This window comes from Hyla sarda, unplaced genomic scaffold (genome assembly GCF_029499605.1).
Source record: "Hyla sarda isolate aHylSar1 unplaced genomic scaffold, aHylSar1.hap1 scaffold_2189, whole genome shotgun sequence".
Classification (NCBI taxonomy): domain Eukaryota; kingdom Metazoa; phylum Chordata; class Amphibia; order Anura; family Hylidae; genus Hyla; species Hyla sarda.
The window spans coordinates 21,395-44,608 of record NW_026608860.1 but is presented as its reverse complement, the minus strand read 5'-3'; the positions used below and the strand labels follow the sequence as shown (position 1 = coordinate 44,608).

The 23,214-nt window shown below is 44.9% G+C and overlaps 9 non-coding genes across 9 annotated transcripts; all 9 read left to right on the top strand.

Annotated features, from left to right (window-relative positions):
• Nucleotides 1-3,993: 3,993 nt before the first annotated feature.
• On the top strand, nt 3,994-4,182 carry LOC130320053 (U2 spliceosomal RNA). The gene has a single exon (XR_008866024.1). It is a non-coding gene; the product is annotated as a U2 spliceosomal RNA (small nuclear RNA).
• A 2,102-nt stretch (nt 4,183-6,284) lies between these two features.
• LOC130320051 (U2 spliceosomal RNA) lies at nt 6,285-6,475 on the top strand. Its single transcript, XR_008866022.1, has one exon. It is a non-coding gene; the product is annotated as a U2 spliceosomal RNA (small nuclear RNA).
• Nucleotides 6,476-8,565: 2,090 nt separating this feature from the next.
• Nucleotides 8,566-8,756, top strand: LOC130320047 (U2 spliceosomal RNA). Its single transcript, XR_008866019.1, has one exon. It is a non-coding gene; the product is annotated as a U2 spliceosomal RNA (small nuclear RNA).
• A 2,084-nt stretch (nt 8,757-10,840) lies between these two features.
• LOC130320049 (U2 spliceosomal RNA) lies at nt 10,841-11,031 on the top strand. Its single transcript, XR_008866021.1, has one exon. It is a non-coding gene; the product is annotated as a U2 spliceosomal RNA (small nuclear RNA).
• A 2,096-nt stretch (nt 11,032-13,127) lies between these two features.
• On the top strand, nt 13,128-13,318 carry LOC130320048 (U2 spliceosomal RNA). The gene has a single exon (XR_008866020.1). It is a non-coding gene; the product is annotated as a U2 spliceosomal RNA (small nuclear RNA).
• A 2,087-nt stretch (nt 13,319-15,405) lies between these two features.
• On the top strand, nt 15,406-15,596 carry LOC130320035 (U2 spliceosomal RNA). The gene has a single exon (XR_008866008.1). It is a non-coding gene; the product is annotated as a U2 spliceosomal RNA (small nuclear RNA).
• A 2,090-nt stretch (nt 15,597-17,686) lies between these two features.
• On the top strand, nt 17,687-17,877 carry LOC130320046 (U2 spliceosomal RNA). The gene has a single exon (XR_008866018.1). It is a non-coding gene; the product is annotated as a U2 spliceosomal RNA (small nuclear RNA).
• Nucleotides 17,878-19,972: 2,095 nt separating this feature from the next.
• On the top strand, nt 19,973-20,163 carry LOC130320045 (U2 spliceosomal RNA). The gene has a single exon (XR_008866017.1). It is a non-coding gene; the product is annotated as a U2 spliceosomal RNA (small nuclear RNA).
• Nucleotides 20,164-22,250: 2,087 nt separating this feature from the next.
• Nucleotides 22,251-22,441, top strand: LOC130320044 (U2 spliceosomal RNA). Its single transcript, XR_008866016.1, has one exon. It is a non-coding gene; the product is annotated as a U2 spliceosomal RNA (small nuclear RNA).
• Nucleotides 22,442-23,214: the final 773 nt, after the last annotated feature.

The window sequence follows — 23,214 nt, the reverse complement described above, 5'->3', positions numbered from 1 at the left end:
GGTGAAAAGACGAAGGGGCTCCAAAGGGCGTCCGGACTCGGAGGTGGTCCAGGAGGAGCAGATGGAAGTTCCTGTCGTGACGGGGGCTCCAAGTGAAGCTCCTCCACAGGTCCCAGCGGTGGATACCCCTCCTCCTCCCAGCCAGGAGGAGGTTTCAGGGGTGACCATCTCCGAGGTCCCGGAAACGGACCTAAGTACGCACCCGACCCCTATGGAGGGGCAAGAGGTGGACGCCGAAAAAGAGAATGGAGCCCAGAAGCTGTTCTTACCAATGTACTCCGTCTATACACCTGTGGTCTTGGAAGAGGGGGGCTGCTCGAGCGATGGTGGTTCCTCTCCGGCTTCCTCTATGTGTACGGTAGAGTCAGAGGTGGGGGGTAACGAGAGCTCCAGTGCGCAATCTGGTTTTTAGTTTGTTATCTGAGCCTCCCTTTTTTTTACATCTCCAATGGCTGAGTTGTCCGGATTGTCTATGAATGTAAGAAGTATAAGTTCACGAGCGAAACGGGTTGCCCTTTTTAACTACTTGTCTATTTTTGCTGCTTCTGTGGTTTTCCTGCAGGAGTGCGGCATCCCGCATAGTTTAAATTATGAAAAGTATAAAAAAGATTGGGTACACGGTCCATCAGTCTGGTCTGGATCTAACGAATCCAGATCAGCAGGGGTCGCCATACTTTTTAAAGGAAATGCTTTTATTGATTTTATTCATGAGATTTTACCAGGCAGAATTTTATTGGTTAAAGCTTTTATTGATGGTATTAAATGGCAGTTTTTAAATTTTTATGGTTCACCCAATAAAAATGATAGAGCACGGATGTTAGAGATTTTACCCCTTTTTATCAATGATTCTGAACCTCTTATTTTAGCAGGTGATTTTAATTGTATTTTAAGGGGGGAGCACCGTTTTACCAATTCAGTAAGTAGAAACTATGATAAAACATCTTCTATGTTAAAAAATATGATTATTGATTTTAGACTTACTGATGTTTTTAAGAAATGCAATAGTATTTTACCAGAAAGAGACGGTGTGACCTGGAGCAACGCAAACTGCAGCTCCAGGATCGATTTTATCTTCTGTTCTTATCAAGTACTGCCTTTTAAGTGTGATGTTTTAACCAATGTTTTTTCTGATCACAAACTTTTATCTTTTAAGGTGAAGAGTGATTTTAGAAAAAAGACTGGGAGGAATGCCTGGAAGATGAATGTATCCCTTTTAGAAGATCCGCAGGTTTTATCCGATTTTATCAACTTCTACAAGGACTGCAGACGGGTAAGAGATCCTAACACTCCCATCAGTATATGGTGGGAGAAAATGAAAATAAAAATAAAAGAGTTTTTTATTAGAGTAGGGATCTCTAGAGCTAAAGAGAAGCGTGAGTTTTACTCCCTTCTAAATACCCGTCTGCAAACCCTGTACAAATTCAGAGACAATGGTATAGAGGTTTATAGAGAAATTACTGACTTAAAAAAAGAAATAAAACAGTGCCTGGAGCAGAAGGGAAAAGAGATAATTTTCAGATCCAAAATAAAGCACCTTGAAGAGAACGAGACCTGCTCCAGGTACTTTTTTAAGAAAGTAACGGATAAAAAGGTTTTAATTGATAATATACAAGGAGAAAAAGATGTACAGGGTATTTTAAAAAGGGTACATTCATTTTATGCGGATCTTTTTAATACAAAAAATATTGATATTGATTTTATGAATGACTCATTGAAGGAGATTACCAATGTTTTAGACCCTGTGTCCCAGTCTCTTTTACAGAGGGAGATCTCGGAACAGGAGGTTTTAGAGACGATCAGGAGTTTTAAATCCGGTAAGGTGCCTGGTCCTGACGGTATACCCATTGAGTTTTATGTCATTTTTTATGGTGTTTTAAAAGATGACCTTTTTTCCCTTTTTACAGAAGTATTTAAAACAAAAGCCCTCCCAGGTTCATGGAGGAAGGGTGATGTCTCCCTGCTGTTCAAAAAGGGAGACCGGTCAGATCTAAAGAACTGGAGACCAATCACCCTCCTCAACTGTGACTACAAAGTGATGGCAAAACTGTGCGCAAATAGATTAAAAAGTGTAATAGAGAAAATAATCCATTCAAATCAGGTCTGTGGGGTGCCTGGGAGGAGCATATGGGAAAATCTTAACCTTTTAAAAGATGTGATTAGTGACACAAAGTCTAGAAACGGAAAACTAGCCATTTTATCCTTAGACTTCGAGAAGGCTTTTGACAGAGTGTCACATTTTTATCTTTTCAAGGTTTTAGAGAAAATGGGTATACCTGAAGGCTTTTTATTGTCTCTTAAGGCCTTTTATAAAAACTGCACAAGCAAGATTTTAGTTAACGGTTTTAAGACACAGGATGTGATTTTAAATTCCGGAGTGAAGCAGGGGTGTCCTTTGTCCCCACTACTTTTCATATGTGCGCTTGAGCCTCTACTATGCACCTTGAGGAGAGATAAGCAAATAAGAGGGGTCCCCCTGCCGGGAGGAGGGGGACTAGAGGCTAAAGTAGTGGGGTACATGGACGATGTGGCAGTGCTCGGAAGGGACACCCCATCGCTTCAAAAAGCCCTAAAGCAAGTTGAATTTTTTTGTTGTGCCTCCGGTTTTAAGGTAAATTTTAATAAAAGCAGTGTTTTAAATATAGGAGGACTGTTTTTAAGGGATTTACCCATTCCTGTGTCTGAGTCTGTGCAGATTTTAGGGGTCTCCTTCAGTGAGTCAAACAATGGTTTTAATAGCTGGGACTTGGTGGCTCAAAAAATAAACACAAAAATTTGTATGTGGAACATGAGAAAGCTAACGATGGAGGGGAAGGTTTTAGTTACAAAGATGGTGATTTTACCCATTTTATTGTATCTTAGCATGGTCTTTCCACCCCCCGAAATGATTTTAAATAAAATTATTAAAGCATGTTTTACCTTTTTATGGAGCTCCAAGAGTGAAAAATTGAGAAGAGAGATCGTCATGATGCCAAAAGGTATGGGTGGAAAGGACTTCCCCGACATCAGGGCGTTCCTTTTTACCAAGTTTTTTAGCATGTGTGTTAGCACACTTTTTAAGGATAGTTACTGGTCATATTTTATCCGTTTTAATACAGGTTTTTTTATGAGGAGGAATGGGTGGTTTAAAACTGTTTTAAGCTGTCCTTATGCTTTTAATCTTCCCCAACAATACAAGATTTTAGAGAAAATTTTCAACCTGTACAACTTTAACGGAAAAAGTATTAATGAAATAACTAATAGCAAAAAATTGCTAACATATATTAAAGAAAGTGGTTTTATTGCCCCTGTGAATAATTTTAATGAAGAGAAATGCAGGAAAATATGGAAGATGGCAAATATGATTTATCTTTTTAATTCACAGAAAGATCTGGCCTGGAGCTGCATACACGAGTGTCTTCCATGCCGGGCATTCCAGCACCGAAGAAGGATGGCCAACACTGCAGTATGCCCGAGGGAGGGCTGCCAGGAACCCGAGACCGTGTACCACCTTTTCTGGACTTGTTTTTATGCAAAAAGGATATGGACTAAAATACTCCCTCTGGTGAAGAAGATAACAGAAATAAAGGACTTAAACTCTGCAGCTGTTTTTTATGGATGTCTGGAATGCCCAATATGGACTCAAGAGACAATGGCATGGAAGATCATAAACTGTGTTAAAGCAGCTCTATGGAATGCCAGAAACATTTTACTTTTTAAACATGAGATTTTATCTGTGAATGATGTTTTAGCTCTTTGTTTTAGTGATATGTACCAGTACTTTTTATTAGACAAGAAATATTATCCTTTATTAGCTAGAAAATGGTATTTTAATGAATGGAACGCCCTTTTGTAAAGCCACCAAGTGCCCATTTTAAGTGTATTATGATTGTATTTATGTGAACTTTTATTGTTATATGTGATTTTATTATCAAAATTCGTTTTTATTGAAAAAAAAAAATTATATTTAAAAATCATAATGCACTTTATAAAATTTTATGAATTCTAAATAAAAAGATACCCCTCAGGGGTAGCCAAGTTAAAAAAAAAAAATCTGTTCTTATCAGTTTAATATCTGATACGTCCCCTATCTGGGGACCATATATTAAATGGATTTTTGAGAACGGGGGCCGATTTCGAAGCTTGCTTCCGTCGCCCTATGCATTGACCCGATATGGCAGTATCTTCGGGTACAGTGCACCACCCCCTTACAGGGTTAAAAAGAAAGATTCCTACTTTCATTGCTACCTGCTTGCTGGCTAGCCAGCTAGCCAGCCCTGTGGGCCTTGCTGCTGCTGCAGCCAAAAAACAAAAGGTGGTGCTGCTGCTGCTTCTGCTGCTTCTGCTTCTGCTTGTGTCTGGCCCCTGTTGGAGCGTCCAGGCACAGGACTTCTGCTGCTGCTGACTAAATGGCCTCCTTAATTGGATCATTTGAGTAGCCAGCACACCTGTGCAGGTAGGGCATGACATGATAGGCAGCTGCCTTGATAGCGGGTGGGTGCTGAATGTTCCTAATTGACAAAATAAGATTAATGCTTATGAAGAAATATAAAATCTCATCCCTTCCCCAATATCGCGCCACACCCCTACCCCTTAATTCCCTGGTTGAACGTGATGGACATATGTCTTTTTTCGACCGTACTAACTATGTAACTATGTAACATAACATGGGGGGGGGGGGGGGGGGGGTCTCCTGGCTGTTCACACAGGTGTGTCATTGCTGTACATTGACCATGCATTGCTTCTGTGGTATTGCAAAGGCAAAGACAAATGCTTCCAGCCATCCATTGCACTAATGGATTGGTCATCAGCTGGCTGTCTATGTCCCGCATCAATATAGACCAAAGTACAGAGGGTTAGGCTATGCTATTGTGCACCTACCTGATGCATCAGAAGGTGCGAGGCCCTTGCTAAATTCTGTGCACAGACTTTGAGATCTATGCTTTAGACTGTATCTAAACCTGCTCCAACATGGACTGACATTCTGGCCTACTTTCAGCCGATGCGACTTGTCTGTCGCTGAACAGTCGCTTTTTATGTATTCAGCACCTATGTATAATGTTGTAAAAATGCTCTAGAAGCTAAAGTCGCAGAAATGTCACACATATTTGGCCTGCAACTTTCTGTGCGACAAATTCAGACAGGAAAAATCAGTATAAATCGTTAGAAAATTATCCCCCAGTGTCTCCATCTGCTGGCGGTATTGAATAAGCATTGCTGCACTGATGGGGTATGCATTAGACGAAAAAAAAGAAGAAAAAGAAGAATAATACGCCCAGAAAAGAGGCGAAAAGGAGAAAAACGTAAAAAAAACGTGAAAAAAAAGTAAGAGGAAGAGAAGGGAAAAAAAGGTGGAAATGGGTTTAAAAGTGATTTCGGCGGAGAAATATATATATATATATATATATATATATATATATATATATATATATATATGCGCACACACACACATAGATATAAACGTATTCTCCGTTGAGATATTGCAGCCGCTGCTGTGTCCAGTCCCAGGAGCCTTAGCACTGTGCTGTGATGTCACTCAATACCACTGACATCACTAGGTGTAAACAACATCTCTCCTTTGCTGTGTATGTGACTATGGAGCTGTTTGGTGATGTCGTCTATTACGGCCTTCATAGAAGCAACAGGAGATTGTTGCATCCATCTTGAACCCTCAGAACTACAGTGCTATGATGTCACTCACTTCCACAGGCCTTGCAGAGTGTAAACAACAACAACCCAGCTTTGTTGTGTATGTAACCAAAGGGATTTGTGATGTCACCTAGAACCTTCACAGCAGCGACAGCTTTATGAGGAGCATCAGCACTGCTCTGCCTGAGCAGAACCATCACCGCCATAGGTTGTCAAATAACCCGGATTTAACCCACACAGGTAAGTCCAATGGGGTGCAGGCATGTCCTCTATGCTTACAGCTTCCCGTGGGTGTTGGTTTGATACCGCTTGGGGACAGCCAAGGAGGCATCTGCAGGCAACAAAGGTAGGTGTGTGCTTGTGTGTGTGTTTCCTATGCAGATCCTAAGCCCAGTGTCACATGCAAGTAGGAGGAGTAAGAAGGGTTCCTGGCAAATCCGGGTTATGGATTGCATTTAAAAAGGCCCCGTGGGAGTGCAATGGGCCCCTGTCTTGCTGCTTAGCAATAATGGTATGGGTTTAGGTTCTGCTGTGTGTACTGGTGGTTGACTGCCCCCCAGCCCAGAGTGTGCATGGAAAATTGTCTGGCAGCCTCCCTGACAGCAAGCAGTGATAGTGCCCATGAAGGGGACCTTGTTGGGCCCGCCCCTTTCACGGTTATCGCTTCTCGGCCTTTTGGCTAAGATCAAGTGTAGTATCTGTTCTTATCAGTTTAATATCTGATACGTCCCCTATCTGGGGACCATATATTAAATGGATTTTTGAGAACGGGGGCCGATTTCGAAGCTTGCTTCCGTCGCCCTATGCATTGACCCGATATGGCAGTATCTTCGGGTACAGTGCACCACCCCCTTACAGGGTTAAAAAGAAAGATTCCTACTTTCATTGCTACCTGCTTGCTGGCTAGCCAGCTAGCCAGCCCTGTGGGCCTTGCTGCTGCTGCAGCCAAAAAACAAAAGGTGGTGCTGCTGCTGCTTCTGCTGCTTCTGCTTCTGCTTGTGTCTGGCCCCTGTTGGAGCGTCCAGGCACAGGACTTCTGCTGCTGCTGACTAAATGGCCTCCTTAATTGGATCATTTGAGTAGCCAGCACACCTGTGCAGGTAGGGCATGACATGATAGGCAGCTGCCTTGATAGCGGGTGGGTGCTGAATGTTCCTGATTGACAAAATAAGATTAATGCTTATGAAGAAATATAAAATCTCATCCCTTCCCCAATATCGCGCCACACCCCTACCCCTTAATTCCCTGGTTGAACGTGATGGACATATGTCTTTTTTCGACCGTACTAACTATGTAACTATGTAACATAACATGGGGGGGGGGGGTCTCCTGGCTGTTCACACAGGTGTGTCATTGCTGTACATTGACCATGCATTGCTTCTGTGGTATTGCAAAGGCAAAGACAAATGCTTCCAGCCATCCATTGCACTAATGGATTGGTCATCAGCTGGCTGTCTATGTCCCGCATCAATATAGACTAAAGTACAGAGGGTTAGGCTATGCTATTGTGCACCTACCTGATGCATCAGAAGGTGCGAGGCCCTTGCTAAATTCTGTGCACAGACTTTGAGATCTATGCTTTAGACTGTATCTAAACCTGCTCCAACATGGACTGACATTCTGGCCTACTTTCAGCCGATGCGACTTGTCTGTCGCTGAACAGTCGCTTTTTATGTATTCAGCACCTATGTATAATGTTGTAAAAATGCTCTAGAAGCTAAAGTCGCAGAAATGTCACACATATTTGGCCTGCAACTTTCTGTGCGACAAATTCAGACAGGAAAAATCAGTATAAATCCTTAGAAAATTATCCCCCAGTGTCTCCATCTGCTGGCGGTATTGAATAAGCATTGCTGCACTGATGGGGTATGCATTAGACGAAAAAAAAGAAGAAAAAGAAGAATAATACGCCCAGAAAAGAGGCGAAAAGGAGAAAAACGTAAAAAAACGTGAAAAAAAAGTAAGAGGAAGAGAAGGGAAAAAAAGGTGGAAATGGGTTTAAAAGTGATTTCGGCGGAGAATATATATATATATATATATATATATATATATATATATATATATATATGCGCACACACACACATAGATATAAACGTATTCTCCGTTGAGATATTGCAGCCGCTGCTGTGTCCAGGCCCAGGAGCCTTAGCACTGTGCTGTGATGTCACTCAATACCACTGACATCACTAGGTGTAAACAACATCTCTCCTTTGCTGTGTATGTGACTATGGAGCTGTTTGGTGATGTCGTCTATTACGGCCTTCATAGAAGCAACAGGAGATTGTTGCATCCATCTTGAACCCTCAGAACTACAGTGCTATGATGTCACTCACTTCCACAGGCCTTGCAGAGTGTAAACAACAACAACCCAGCTTTGTTGTGTATGTAACCAAAGGGATTTGTGATGTCACCTAGAACCTTCACAGCAGCGACAGCTTTATGAGGAGCATCAGCACTGCTCTGCCTGAGCAGAACCATCACCGCCATAGGTTGTCAAATAACCCGGATTTAACCCACACAGGTAAGTCCAATGGGGTGCAGGCATGTCCTCTATGCTTACAGCTTCCCGTGGGTGTTGGTTTGATACCGTTTGGGGACAGCCAAGGAGGCATCTGCAGGCAACAAAGGTAGGTGTGTGCTTGTGTGTGTGTTTCCTATGCAGATCCTAAGCCCAGTGTCACATGCAAGTAGGAGGAGTAAGAAGGGTTCCTGGCAAATCCGGGTTATGGATTGCATTTAAAAAGGCCCCGTGGGAGTGCAATGGGCCCCTGTCTTGCTGCTTAGCAATAATGGTATGGGTTTAGGTTCTGCTGTGTGTACTGGTGGTTGACTGCCCCCCAGCCCAGAGTGTGCATGGAAAATTGTCTGGCAGCCTCCCTGACAGCAAGCAGTGATAGTGCCCATGAAGGGGACCTTGTTGGGCCCGCCCCTTTCACGGTTATCGCTTCTCGGCCTTTTGGCTAAGATCAAGTGTAGTATCTGTTCTTATCAGTTTAATATCTGATACGTCCCCTATCTGGGGACCATATATTAAATGGATTTTTGAGAACAGGGGCCGATTTCGAAGCTTGCTTCCGTCGCCCTATGCATTGACCCGATATGGCAGTATCTTCGGGTACAGTGCACCACCCCCTTACAGGGTTAAAAAGAAAGATTCCTACTTTCATTGCTACCTGCTTGCTGGCTAGCCAGCTAGCCAGCCCTGTGGGCCTTGCTGCTGCTGCAGCCAAAAAACAAAAGGTGGTGCTGCTGCTGCTTCTGCTGCTTCTGCTTCTGCTTGTGTCTGGCCCCTGTTGGAGCGTCCAGGCACAGGACTTCTGCTGCTGCTGACTAAATGGCCTCCTTAATTGGATCATTTGAGTAGCCAGCACACCTGTGCAGGTAGGGCATGACATGATAGGCAGCTGCCTTGATAGCGGGTGGGTGCTGAATGTTCCTAATTGACAAAATAAGATTAATGCTTATGAAGAAATATAAAATCTCATCCCTTCCCCAATATCGCGCCACACCCCTACCCCTTAATTCCCTGGTTGAACGTGATGGACATATGTCTTTTTTCGACCGTACTAACTATGTAACTATGTAACATAACATGGGGGGGGGTCTCCTGGCTGTTCACACAGGTGTGTCATTGCTGTACATTGACCATGCATTGCTTCTGTGGTATTGCAAAGGCAAAGACAAATGCTTCCAGCCATCCATTGCACTAATGGATTGGTCATCAGCTGGCTGTCTATGTCCCGCATCAATATAGACCAAAGTACAGAGGGTTAGGCTATGCTATTGTGCACCTACCTGATGCATCAGAAGGTGCGAGGCCCTTGCTAAATTCTGTGCACAGACTTTGAGATCTATGCTTTAGACTGTATCTAAACCTGCTCCAACATGGACTGACATTCTGGCCTACTTTCAGCCGATGCGACTTGTCTGTCGCTGAACAGTCGCTTTTTATGTATTCAGCACCTATGTATAATGTTGTAAAAATGCTCTAGAAGCTAAAGTCGCAGAAATGTCACACATATTTGGCCTGCAACTTTCTGTGCGACAAATTCAGACAGGAAAAATCAGTATAAATCCTTAGAAAATTATCCCCCAGTGTCTCCATCTGCTGGCGGTATTGAATAAGCATTGCTGCACTGATGGGGTATGCATTAGACGAAAAAAAAGAAGAAAAAGAAGAATAATACGCCCAGAAAAGAGGCGAAAAGGAGAAAAACGTAAAAAAACGTGAAAAAAAAGTAAGAGGAAGAGAAGGGAAAAAAAGGTGGAAATGGGTTTAAAAGTGATTTCGGCGGAGAAATATATATATATATATATATATATATATATATATATATATATATGCGCACACACACACATAGATATAAACGTATTCTCCGTTGAGATATTGCAGCCGCTGCTGTGTCCAGGCCCAGGAGCCTTAGCACTGTGCTGTGATGTCACTCAATACCACTGACATCACTAGGTGTAAACAACATCTCTCCTTTGCTGTGTATGTGACTATGGAGCTGTTTGGTGATGTCGTCTATTACGGCCTTCATAGAAGCAACAGGAGATTGTTGCATCCATCTTGAACCCTCAGAACTACAGTGCTATGATGTCACTCACTTCCACAGGCCTTGCAGAGTGTAAACAACAACAACCCAGCTTTGTTGTGTATGTAACCAAAGGGATTTGTGATGTCACCTAGAACCTTCACAGCAGCGACAGCTTTATGAGGAGCATCAGCACTGCTCTGCCTGAGCAGAACCATCACCGCCATAGGTTGTCAAATAACCCGGATTTAACCCACACAGGTAAGTCCAATGGGGTGCAGGCATGTCCTCTATGCTTACAGCTTCCCGTGGGTGTTGGTTTGATACCGTTTGGGGACAGCCAAGGAGGCATCTGCAGGCAACAAAGGTAGGTGTGTGCTTGTGTGTGTGTTTCCTATGCAGATCCTAAGCCCAGTGTCACATGCAAGTAGGAGGAGTAAGAAGGGTTCCTGGCAAATCCGGGTTATGGATTGCATTTAAAAAGGCCCCGTGGGAGTGCAATGGGCCCCTGTCTTGCTGCTTAGCAATAATGGTATGGGTTTAGGTTCTGCTGTGTGTACTGGTGGTTGACTGCCCCCCAGCCCAGAGTGTGCATGGAAAATTGTCTGGCAGCCTCCCTGACAGCAAGCAGTGATAGTGCCCATGAAGGGGACCTTGTTGGGCCCGCCCCTTTCACGGTTATCGCTTCTCGGCCTTTTGGCTAAGATCAAGTGTAGTATCTGTTCTTATCAGTTTAATATCTGATACGTCCCCTATCTGGGGACCATATATTAAATGGATTTTTGAGAACGGGGGCCGATTTCGAAGCTTGCTTCCGTCGCCCTATGCATTGACCCGATATGGCAGTATCTTCGGGTACAGTGCACCACCCCCTTACAGGGTTAAAAAGAAAGATTCCTACTTTCATTGCTACCTGCTTGCTGGCTAGCCAGCTAGCCAGCCCTGTGGGCCTTGCTGCTGCTGCAGCCAAAAAACAAAAGGTGGTGCTGCTGCTTCTGCTGCTTCTGCTTCTGCTTGTGTCTGGCCCCTGTTGGAGCGTCCAGGCACAGGACTTCTGCTGCTGCTGACTAAATGGCCTCCTTAATTGGATCATTTGAGTAGCCAGCACACCTGTGCAGGTAGGGCATGACATGATAGGCAGCTGCCTTGATAGCGGGTGGGTGCTGAATGTTCCTAATTGACAAAATAAGATTAATGCTTATGAAGAAATATAAAATCTCATCCCTTCCCCAATATCGCGCCACACCCCTACCCCTTAATTCCCTGGTTGAACGTGATGGACATATGTCTTTTTTCGACCGTACTAACTATGTAACTATGTAACATAACATGGGGGGGGGGGGGGGGGGTCTCCTGGCTGTTCACACAGGTGTGTCATTGCTGTACATTGACCATGCATTGCTTCTGTGGTATTGCAAAGGCAAAGACAAATGCTTCCAGCCATCCATTGCACTAATGGATTGGTCATCAGCTGGCTGTCTATGTCCCGCATCAATATAGACCAAAGTACAGAGGGTTAGGCTATGCTATTGTGCACCTACCTGATGCATCAGAAGGTGCGAGGCCCTTGCTAAATTCTGTGCACAGACTTTGAGATCTATGCTTTAGACTGTATCTAAACCTGCTCCAACATGGACTGACATTCTGGCCTACTTTCAGCCGATGCGACTTGTCTGTCGCTGAACAGTCGCTTTTTATGTATTCAGCACCTATGTATAATGTTGTAAAAATGCTCTAGAAGCTAAAGTCGCAGAAATGTCACACATATTTGGCCTGCAACTTTCTGTGCGACAAATTCAGACAGGAAAAATCAGTATAAATCCTTAGAAAATTATCCCCCAGTGTCTCCATCTGCTGGCGGTATTGAATAAGCATTGCTGCACTGATGGGGTATGCATTAGACGAAAAAAAAGAAGAAAAAGAAGAATAATACGCCCAGAAAAGAGGCGAAAAGGAGAAAAACGGAAAAAAACGTGAAAAAAAAGTAAGAGGAAGAGAAGGGAAAAAAAGGTGGAAATGGGTTTAAAAGTGATTTCGGCGGAGAAATATATATATATATATATATATATATATATATATATATATATATATATATGCGCACACACACACATAGATATAAACGTATTCTCCGTTGAGATATTGCAGCCGCTGCTGTGTCCAGGCCCAGGAGCCTTAGCACTGTGCTGTGATGTCACTCAATACCACTGACATCACTAGGTGTAAACAACATCTCTCCTTTGCTGTGTATGTGACTATGGAGCTGTTTGGTGATGTCGTCTATTACGGCCTTCATAGAAGCAACAGGAGATTGTTGCATCCATCTTGAACCCTCAGAACTACAGTGCTATGATGTCACTCACTTCCACAGGCCTTGCAGAGTGTAAACAACAACAACCCAGCTTTGTTGTGTATGTAACCAAAGGGATTTGTGATGTCACCTAGAACCTTCACAGCAGCGACAGCTTTATGAGGAGCATCAGCACTGCTCTGCCTGAGCAGAACCATCACCGCCATAGGTTGTCAAATAACCCGGATTTAACCCACACAGGTAAGTCCAATGGGGTGCAGGCATGTCCTCTATGCTTACAGCTTCCCGTGGGTGTTGGTTTGATACCGTTTGGGGACAGCCAAGGAGGCATCTGCAGGCAACAAAGGTAGGTGTGTGCTTGTGTGTGTGTTTCCTATGCAGATCCTAAGCCCAGTGTCACATGCAAGTAGGAGGAGTAAGAAGGGTTCCTGGCAAATCCGGGTTATGGATTGCATTTAAAAAGGCCCCGTGGGAGTGCAATGGGCCCCTGTCTTGCTGCTTAGCAATAATGGTATGGGTTTAGGTTCTGCTGTGTGTACTGGTGGTTGACTGCCCCCCAGCCCAGAGTGTGCATGGAAAATTGTCTGGCAGCCTCCCTGACAGCAAGTAGTGATAGTGCCCATGAAGGGGACCTTGTTGGGCCCGCCCCTTTCACGGTTATCGCTTCTCGGCCTTTTGGCTAAGATCAAGTGTAGTATCTGTTCTTATCAGTTTAATATCTGATACGTCCCCTATCTGGGGACCATATATTAAATGGATTTTTGAGAACGGGGGCCGATTTCGAAGCTTGCTTCCGTCGCCCTATGCATTGACCCGATATGGCAGTATCTTCGGGTACAGTGCACCACCCCCTTACAGGGTTAAAAAGAAAGATTCCTACTTTCATTGCTACCTGCTTGCTGGCTAGCCAGCTAGCCAGCCCTGTGGGCCTTGCTGCTGCTGCAGCCAAAAAACAAAAGGTGGTGCTGCTGCTGCTTCTTCTGCTTCTGCTTGTGTCTGGCCCCTGTTGGAGCGTCCAGGCACAGGACTTCTGCTGCTGCTGACTAAATGGCCTCCTTAATTGGATCATTTGAGTAGCCAGCACACCTGTGCAGGTAGGGCATGACATAATAGGCAGCTGCCTTGATAGCGGGTGGGTGCTGAATGTTCCTAATTGACAAAATAAGATTAATGCTTATGAAGAAATATAAAATCTCATCCCTTCCCCAATATCGCGCCACACCCCTACCTCTTAATTCCCTGGTTGAACGTGATGGACATATGTCTTTTTTCGACCGTACTAACTATGTAACTATGTAACATAACATGGGGGGGGGGGGGGGGGGTCTCCTGGCTGTTCACACAGGTGTGTCATTGCTGTACATTGACCATGCATTGCTTCTGTGGTATTGCAAAGGCAAAGACAAATGCTTCCAGCCATCCATTGCACTAATGGATTGGTCATCAGCTGGCTGTCTATGTCCCGCATCAATATAGACCAAAGTACAGAGGGTTAGGCTATGCTATTGTGCACCTACCTGATGCATCAGAAGGTGCGAGGCCCTTGCTAAATTCTGTGCACAGACTTTGAGATCTATGCTTTAGACTGTATCTAAACCTGCTCCAACATGGACTGACATTCTGGCCTACTTTCAGCCGATGCGACTTGTCTGTCGCTGAACAGTCGCTTTTTATGTATTCAGCACCTATGTATAATGTTGTAAAAATGCTCTAGAAGCTAAAGTCGCAGAAATGTCACACATATTTGGCCTGCAACTTTCTGTGCGACAAATTCAGACAGGAAAAATCAGTATAAATCCTTAGAAAATTATCCCCCAGTGTCTCCATCTGCTGGCGGTATTGAATAAGCATTGCTGCACTGATGGGGTATGCATTAGACGAAAAAAAAGAAGAAAAAGAAGAATAATACGCCCAGAAAAGAGGCGAAAAGGAGAAAAACGTAAAAAAACGTGAAAAAAAAGTAAGAGGAAGAGAAGGGAAAAAAAGGTGGAAATGGGTTTAAAAGTGATTTCGGCGGAGAAATATATATATATATATATATATATATATATATATATATATATATGCGCACACACACACATAGATATAAACGTATTCTCCGTTGAGATATTGCAGCCGCTGCTGTGTCCAGGCCCAGGAGCCTTAGCACTGTGCTGTGATGTCACTCAATACCACTGACATCACTAGGTGTAAACAACATCTCTCCTTTGCTGTGTATGTGACTATGGAGCTGTTTGGTGATGTCGTCTATTACGGCCTTCATAGAAGCAACAGGAGATTGTTGCATCCATCTTGAACCCTCAGAACTACAGTGCTATGATGTCACTCACTTCCACAGGCCTTGCAGAGTGTAAACAACAACAACCCAGCTTTGTTGTGTATGTAACCAAAGGGATTTGTGATGTCACCTAGAACCTTCACAGCAGCGACAGCTTTATGAGGAGCATCAGCACTGCTCTGCCTGAGCAGAACCATCACCGCCATAGGTTGTCAAATAACCCGGATTTAACCCACACAGGTAAGTCCAATGGGGTGCAGGCATGTCCTCTATGCTTACAGCTTCCCGTGGGTGTTGGTTTGATACCGTTTGGGGACAGCCAAGGAGGCATCTGCAGGCAACAAAGGTAGGTGTGTGCTTGTGTGTGTGTTTCCTATGCAGATCCTAAGCCCAGTGTCACATGCAAGTAGGAGGAGTAAGAAGGGTTCCTGGCAAATCCGGGTTATGGATTGCATTTAAAAAGGCCCCGTGGGAGTGCAATGGGCCCCTGTCTTGCTGCTTAGCAATAATGGTATGGGTTTAGGTTCTGCTGTGTGTACTGGTGGTTGACTGCCCCCCAGCCCAGAGTGTGCATGGAAAATTGTCTGGCAGCCTCCCTGACAGCAAGCAGTGATAGTGCCCATGAAGGGGACCTTGTTGGGCCCGCCCCTTTCACGGTTATCGCTTCTCGGCCTTTTGGCTAAGATCAAGTGTAGTATCTGTTCTTATCAGTTTAATATCTGATACGTCCCCTATCTGGGGACCATATATTAAATGGATTTTTGAGAACAGGGGCCGATTTCGAAGCTTGCTTCCGTCGCCCTATGCATTGACCCGATATGGCAGTATCTTCGGGTACAGTGCACCACCCCCTTACAGGGTTAAAAAGAAAGATTCCTACTTTCATTGCTACCTGCTTGCTGGCTAGCCAGCTAGCCAGCCCTGTGGGCCTTGCTGCTGCTGCAGCCAAAAAACAAAAGGTGGTGCTGCTGCTGCTTCTGCTGCTTCTGCTTCTGCTTGTGTCTGGCCCCTGTTGGAGCGTCCAGGCACAGGACTTCTGCTGCTGCTGACTAAATGGCCTCCTTAATTGGATCATTTGAGTAGCCAGCACACCTGTGCAGGTAGGGCATGACATGATAGGCAGCTGCCTTGATAGCGGGTGGGTGCTGAATGTTCCTAATTGACAAAATAAGATTAATGCTTATGAAGAAATATAAAATCTCATCCCTTCCCCAATATCGCGCCACACCCCTACCCCTTAATTCCCTGGTTGAACGTGATGGACATATGTCTTTTTTCGACCGTACTAACTATGTAACTATGTAACATAACATGGGGGGGGGTCTCCTGGCTGTTCACACAGGTGTGTCATTGCTGTACATTGACCATGCATTGCTTCTGTGGTATTGCAAAGGCAAAGACAAATGCTTCCAGCCATCCATTGCACTAATGGATTGGTCATCAGCTGGCTGTCTATGTCCCGCATCAATATAGACCAAAGTACAGAGGGTTAGGCTATGCTATTGTGCACCTACCTGATGCATCAGAAGGTGCGAGGCCCTTGCTAAATTCTGTGCACAGACTTTGAGATCTATGCTTTAGACTGTATCTAAACCTGCTCCAACATGGACTGACATTCTGGCCTACTTTCAGCCGATGCGACTTGTCTGTCGCTGAACAGTCGCTTTTTATGTATTCAGCACCTATGTATAATGTTGTAAAAATGCTCTAGAAGCTAAAGTCGCAGAAATGTCACACATATTTGGCCTGCAACTTTCTGTGCGACAAATTCAGACAGGAAAAATCAGTATAAATCCTTAGAAAATTATCCCCCAGTGTCTCCATCTGCTGGCGGTATTGAATAAGCATTGCTGCACTGATGGGGTATGCATTAGACGAAAAAAAAGAAGAAAAAGAAGAATAATACGCCCAGAAAAGAGGCGAAAAGGAGAAAAACGTAAAAAAACGTGAAAAAAAAGTAAGAGGAAGAGAAGGGAAAAAAAGGTGGAAATGGGTTTAAAAGTGATTTCGGCGGAGAAATATATATATATATATATATATATATATATATATATATATATATATATATGCGCACACACACACATAGATATAAACGTATTCTCCGTTGAGATATTGCAGCCGCTGCTGTGTCCAGGCCCAGGAGCCTTAGCACTGTGCTGTGATGTCACTCAATACCACTGACATCACTAGGTGTAAACAACATCTCTCCTTTGCTGTGTATGTGACTATGGAGCTGTTTGGTGATGTCGTCTATTACGGCCTTCATAGAAGCAACAGGAGATTGTTGCATCCATCTTGAACCCTCAGAACTACAGTGCTATGATGTCACTCACTTCCACAGGCCTTGCAGAGTGTAAACAACAACAACCCAGCTTTGTTGTGTATGTAACCAAAGGGATTTGTGATGTCACCTAGAACCTTCACAGCAGCGACAGCTTTATGAGGAGCATCAGCACTGCTCTGCCTGAGCAGAACCATCACCGCCATAGGTTGTCAAATAACCCGGATTTAACCCACACAGGTAAGTCCAATGGGGTGCAGGCATGTCCTCTATGCTTACAGCTTCCCGTGGGTGTTGGTTTGATACCGTTTGGGGACAGCCAAGGAGGCATCTGCAGGCAACAAAGGTAGGTGTGTGCTTGTGTGTGTGTTTCCTATGCAGATCCTAAGCCCAGTGTCACATGCAAGTAGGAGGAGTAAGAAGGGTTCCTGGCAAATCCGGGTTATGGATTGCATTTAAAAAGGCCCCGTGGGAGTGCAATGGGCCCCTGTCTTGCTGCTTAGCAATAATGGTATGGGTTTAGGTTCTGCTGTGTGTACTGGTGGTTGACTGCCCCCCAGCCCAGAGTGTGCATGGAAAATTGTCTGGCAGCCTCCCTGACAGCAAGCAGTGATAGTGCCCATGAAGGGGACCTTGTTGGGCCCGCCCCTTTCACGGTTATCGCTTCTCGGCCTTTTGGCTAAGATCAAGTGTAGTATCTGTTCTTATCAGTTTAATATCTGATACGTCCCCTATCTGGGGACCATATATTAAATGGATTTTTGAGAACGGGGGCCGATTTCGAAGCTTGCTTCCGTCGCCCTATGCATTGACCCGATATGGCAGTATCTTCGGGTACAGTGCACCACCCCCTTACAGGGTTAAAAAGAAAGATTCCTACTTTCATTGCTACCTGCTTGCTGGCTAGCCAGCTAGCCAGCCCTGTGGGCCTTGCTGCTGCTGCAGCCAAAAAACAAAAGGTGGTGCTGCTGCTTCTGCTGCTTCTGCTTCTGCTTGTGTCTGGCCCCTGTTGGAGCGTCCAGGCACAGGACTTCTGCTGCTGCTGACTAAATGGCCTCCTTAATTGGATCATTTGAGTAGCCAGCACACCTGTGCAGGTAGGGCATGACATGATAGGCAGCTGCCTTGATAGCGGGTGGGTGCTGAATGTTCCTAATTGACAAAATAAGATTAATGCTTATGAAGAAATATAAAATCTCATCCCTTCCCCAATATCGCGCCACACCCCTACCCCTTAATTCCCTGGTTGAACGTGATGGACATATGTCTTTTTTCGACCGTACTAACTATGTAACTATGTAACATAACATGGGGGGGGGGGGGGGGGGGTCTCCTGGCTGTTCACACAGGTGTGTCATTGCTGTACATTGACCATGCATTGCTTCTGTGGTATTGCAAAGGCAAAGACAAATGCTTCCAGCCATCCATTGCACTAATGGATTGGTCATCAGCTGGCTGTCTATGTCCCGCATCAATATAGACCAAAGTACAGAGGGTTAGGCTATGCTATTGTGCACCTACCTGATGCATCAGAAGGTGCGAGGCCCTTGCTAAATTCTGTGCACAGACTTTGAGATCTATGCTTTAGACTGTATCTAAACCTGCTCCAACATGGACTGACATTCTGGCCTACTTTCAGCCGATGCGACTTGTCTGTCGCTGAACAGTCGCTTTTTATGTATTCAGCACCTATGTATAATGTTGTAAAAATGCTCTAGAAGCTAAAGTCGCAGAAATGTCACACATATTTGGCCTGCAACTTTCTGTGCGACAAATTCAGACAGGAAAAATCAGTATAAATCCTTAGAAAATTATCCCCCAGTGTCTCCATCTGCTGGCGGTATTGAATAAGCATTGCTGCACTGATGGGGTATGCATTAGACGAAAAAAAAGAAGAAAAAGAAGAATAATACGCCCAGAAAAGAGGCGAAAAGGAGAAAAACGGAAAAAAACGTGAAAAAAAAGTAAGAGGAAGAGAAGGGAAAAAAAGGTGGAAATGGGTTTAAAAGTGATTTCGGCGGAGAAATATATATATATATATATATATATATATATATATATATATATATATATGCGCACACACACACATAGATATAAACGTATTCTCCGTTGAGATATTGCAGCCGCTGCTGTGTCCAGGCCCAGGAGCCTTAGCACTGTGCTGTGATGTCACTCAATACCACTGACATCACTAGGTGTAAACAACATCTCTCCTTTGCTGTGTATGTGACTATGGAGCTGTTTGGTGATGTCGTCTATTACGGCCTTCATAGAAGCAACAGGAGATTGTTGCATCCATCTTGAACCCTCAGAACTACAGTGCTATGATGTCACTCACTTCCACAGGCCTTGCAGAGTGTAAACAACAACAACCCAGCTTTGTTGTGTATGTAACCAAAGGGATTTGTGATGTCACCTAGAACCTTCACAGCAGCGACAGCTTTATGAGGAGCATCAGCACTGCTCTGCCTGAGCAGAACCATCACCGCCATAGGTTGTCAAATAACCCGGATTTAACCCACACAGGTAAGTCCAATGGGGTGCAGGCATGTCCTCTATGCTTACAGCTTCCCGTGGGTGTTGGTTTGATACCGTTTGGGGACAGCCAAGGAGGCATCTGCAGGCAACAAAGGTAGGTGTGTGCTTGTGTGTGTGTTTCCTATGCAGATCCTAAGCCCAGTGTCACATGCAAGTAGGAGGAGTAAGAAGGGTTCCTGGCAAATCCGGGTTATGGATTGCATTTAAAAAGGCCCCGTGGGAGTGCAATGGGCCCCTGTCTTGCTGCTTAGCAATAATGGTATGGGTTTAGGTTCTGCTGTGTGTACTGGTGGTTGACTGCCCCCCAGCCCAGAGTGTGCATGGAAAATTGTCTGGCAGCCTCCCTGACAGCAAGTAGTGATAGTGCCCATGAAGGGGACCTTGTTGGGCCCGCCCCTTTCACGGTTATCGCTTCTCGGCCTTTTGGCTAAGATCAAGTGTAGTATCTGTTCTTATCAGTTTAATATCTGATACGTCCCCTATCTGGGGACCATATATTAAATGGATTTTTGAGAACGGGGGCCGATTTCGAAGCTTGCTTCCGTCGCCCTATGCATTGACCCGATATGGCAGTATCTTCGGGTACAGTGCACCACCCCCTTACAGGGTTAAAAAGAAAGATTCCTACTTTCATTGCTACCTGCTTGCTGGCTAGCCAGCTAGCCAGCCCTGTGGGCCTTGCTGCTGCTGCAGCCAAAAAACAAAAGGTGGTGCTGCTGCTGCTTCTTCTGCTTCTGCTTGTGTCTGGCCCCTGTTGGAGCGTCCAGGCACAGGACTTCTGCTGCTGCTGACTAAATGGCCTCCTTAATTGGATCATTTGAGTAGCCAGCACACCTGTGCAGGTAGGGCATGACATAATAGGCAGCTGCCTTGATAGCGGGTGGGTGCTGAATGTTCCTAATTGACAAAATAAGATTAATGCTTATGAAGAAATATAAAATCTCATCCCTTCCCCAATATCGCGCCACACCCCTACCTCTTAATTCCCTGGTTGAACGTGATGGACATATGTCTTTTTTCGACCGTACTAACTATGTAACTATGTAACATAACATGGGGGGGGGGGGGGGGGGTCTCCTGGCTGTTCACACAGGTGTGTCATTGCTGTACATTGACCATGCATTGCTTCTGTGGTATTGCAAAGGCAAAGACAAATGCTTCCAGCCATCCATTGCACTAATGGATTGGTCATCAGCTGGCTGTCTATGTCCCGCATCAATATAGACCAAAGTACAGAGGGTTAGGCTATGCTATTGTGCACCTACCTGATGCATCAGAAGGTGCGAGGCCCTTGCTAAATTCTGTGCACAGACTTTGAGATCTATGCTTTAGACTGTATCTAAACCTGCTCCAACATGGACTGACATTCTGGCCTACTTTCAGCCGATGCGACTTGTCTGTCGCTGAACAGTCGCTTTTTATGTATTCAGCACCTATGTATAATGTTGTAAAAATGCTCTAGAAGCTAAAGTCGCAGAAATGTCACACATATTTGGCCTGCAACTTTCTGTGCGACAAATTCAGACAGGAAAAATCAGTATAAATCCTTAGAAAATTATCCCCCAGTGTCTCCATCTGCTGGCGGTATTGAATAAGCATTGCTGCACTGATGGGGTATGCATTAGACGAAAAAAAAGAAGAAAAAGAAGAATAATACGCCCAGAAAAGAGGCGAAAAGGAGAAAAACGTAAAAAAACGTGAAAAAAAAGTAAGAGGAAGAGAAGGGAAAAAAAGGTGGAAATGGGTTTAAAAGTGATTTCGGCGGAGAAATATATATATATATATATATATATATATATATATATATATATATGCGCACACACACACATAGATATAAACGTATTCTCCGTTGAGATATTGCAGCCGCTGCTGTGTCCAGGCCCAGGAGCCTTAGCACTGTGCTGTGATGTCACTCAATACCACTGACATCACTAGGTGTAAACAACATCTCTCCTTTGCTGTGTATGTGACTATGGAGCTGTTTGGTGATGTCGTCTATTACGGCCTTCATAGAAGCAACAGGAGATTGTTGCATCCATCTTGAACCCTCAGAACTACAGTGCTATGATGTCACTCACTTCCACAGGCCTTGCAGAGTGTAAACAACAACAACCCAGCTTTGTTGTGTATGTAACCAAAGGGATTTGTGATGTCACCTAGAACCTTCACAGCAGCGACAGCTTTATGAGGAGCATCAGCACTGCTCTGCCTGAGCAGAACCATCACCGCCATAGGTTGTCAAATAACCCGGATTTAACCCACACAGGTAAGTCCAATGGGGTGCAGGCATGTCCTCTATGCTTACAGCTTCCCGTGGGTGTTGGTTTGATACCGTTTGGGGACAGCCAAGGAGGCATCTGCAGGCAACAAAGGTAGGTGTGTGCTTGTGTGTGTGTTTCCTATGCAGATCCTAAGCCCAGTGTCACATGCAAGTAGGAGGAGTAAGAAGGGTTCCTGGCAAATCCGGGTTATGGATTGCATTTAAAAAGGCCCCGTGGGAGTGCAATGGGCCCCTGTCTTGCTGCTTAGCAATAATGGTATGGGTTTAGGTTCTGCTGTGTGTACTGGTGGTTGACTGCCCCCCAGCCCAGAGTGTGCATGGAAAATTGTCTGGCAGCCTCCCTGACAGCAAGCAGTGATAGTGCCCATGAAGGGGACCTTGTTGGGCCCGCCCCTTTCACGGTTATCGCTTCTCGGCCTTTTGGCTAAGATCAAGTGTAGTATCTGTTCTTATCAGTTTAATATCTGATACGTCCCCTATCTGGGGACCATATATTAAATGGATTTTTGAGAACGGGGGCCGATTTCGAAGCTTGCTTCCGTCGCCCTATGCATTGACCCGATATGGCAGTATCTTCGGGTACAGTGCACCACCCCCTTACAGGGTTAAAAAGAAAGATTCCTACTTTCATTGCTACCTGCTTGCTGGCTAGCCAGCTAGCCAGCCCTGTGGGCCTTGCTGCTGCTGCAGCCAAAAAACAAAAGGTGGTGCTGCTTCTGCTTCTGCTTGTGTCTGGCCCCTGTTGGAGCGTCCAGGCACAGGACTTCTGCTGCTGCTGACTAAATGGCCTCCTTAATTGGATCATTTGAGTAGCCAGCACACCTGTGCAGGTAGGGCATGACATGATAGGCAGCTGCCTTGATAGCGGGTGGGTGCTGAATGTTCCTAATTGACAAAATAAGATTAATGCTTATGAAGAAATATAAAATCTCATCCCTTCCCCAATATCGCGCCACACCCCTACCCCTTAATTCCCTGGTTGAACGTGATGGACATATGTCTTTTTTCGACCGTACTAACTATGTAACTATGTAACATAACATGGGGGGGGGGGGGGGGTCTCCTGGCTGTTCACACAGGTGTGTCATTGCTGTACATTGACCATGCATTGCTTCTGTGGTATTGCAAAGGCAAAGACAAATGCTTCCAGCCATCCATTGCACTAATGGATTGGTCATCAGCTGGCTGTCTATGTCCCGCATCAATATAGACCAAAGTACAGAGGGTTAGGCTATGCTATTGTGCACCTACCTGATGCATCAGAAGGTGCGAGGCCCTTGCTAAATTCTGTGCACAGACTTTGAGATCTATGCTTTAGACTGTATCTAAACCTGCTCCAACATGGACTGACATTCTGGCCTACTTTCA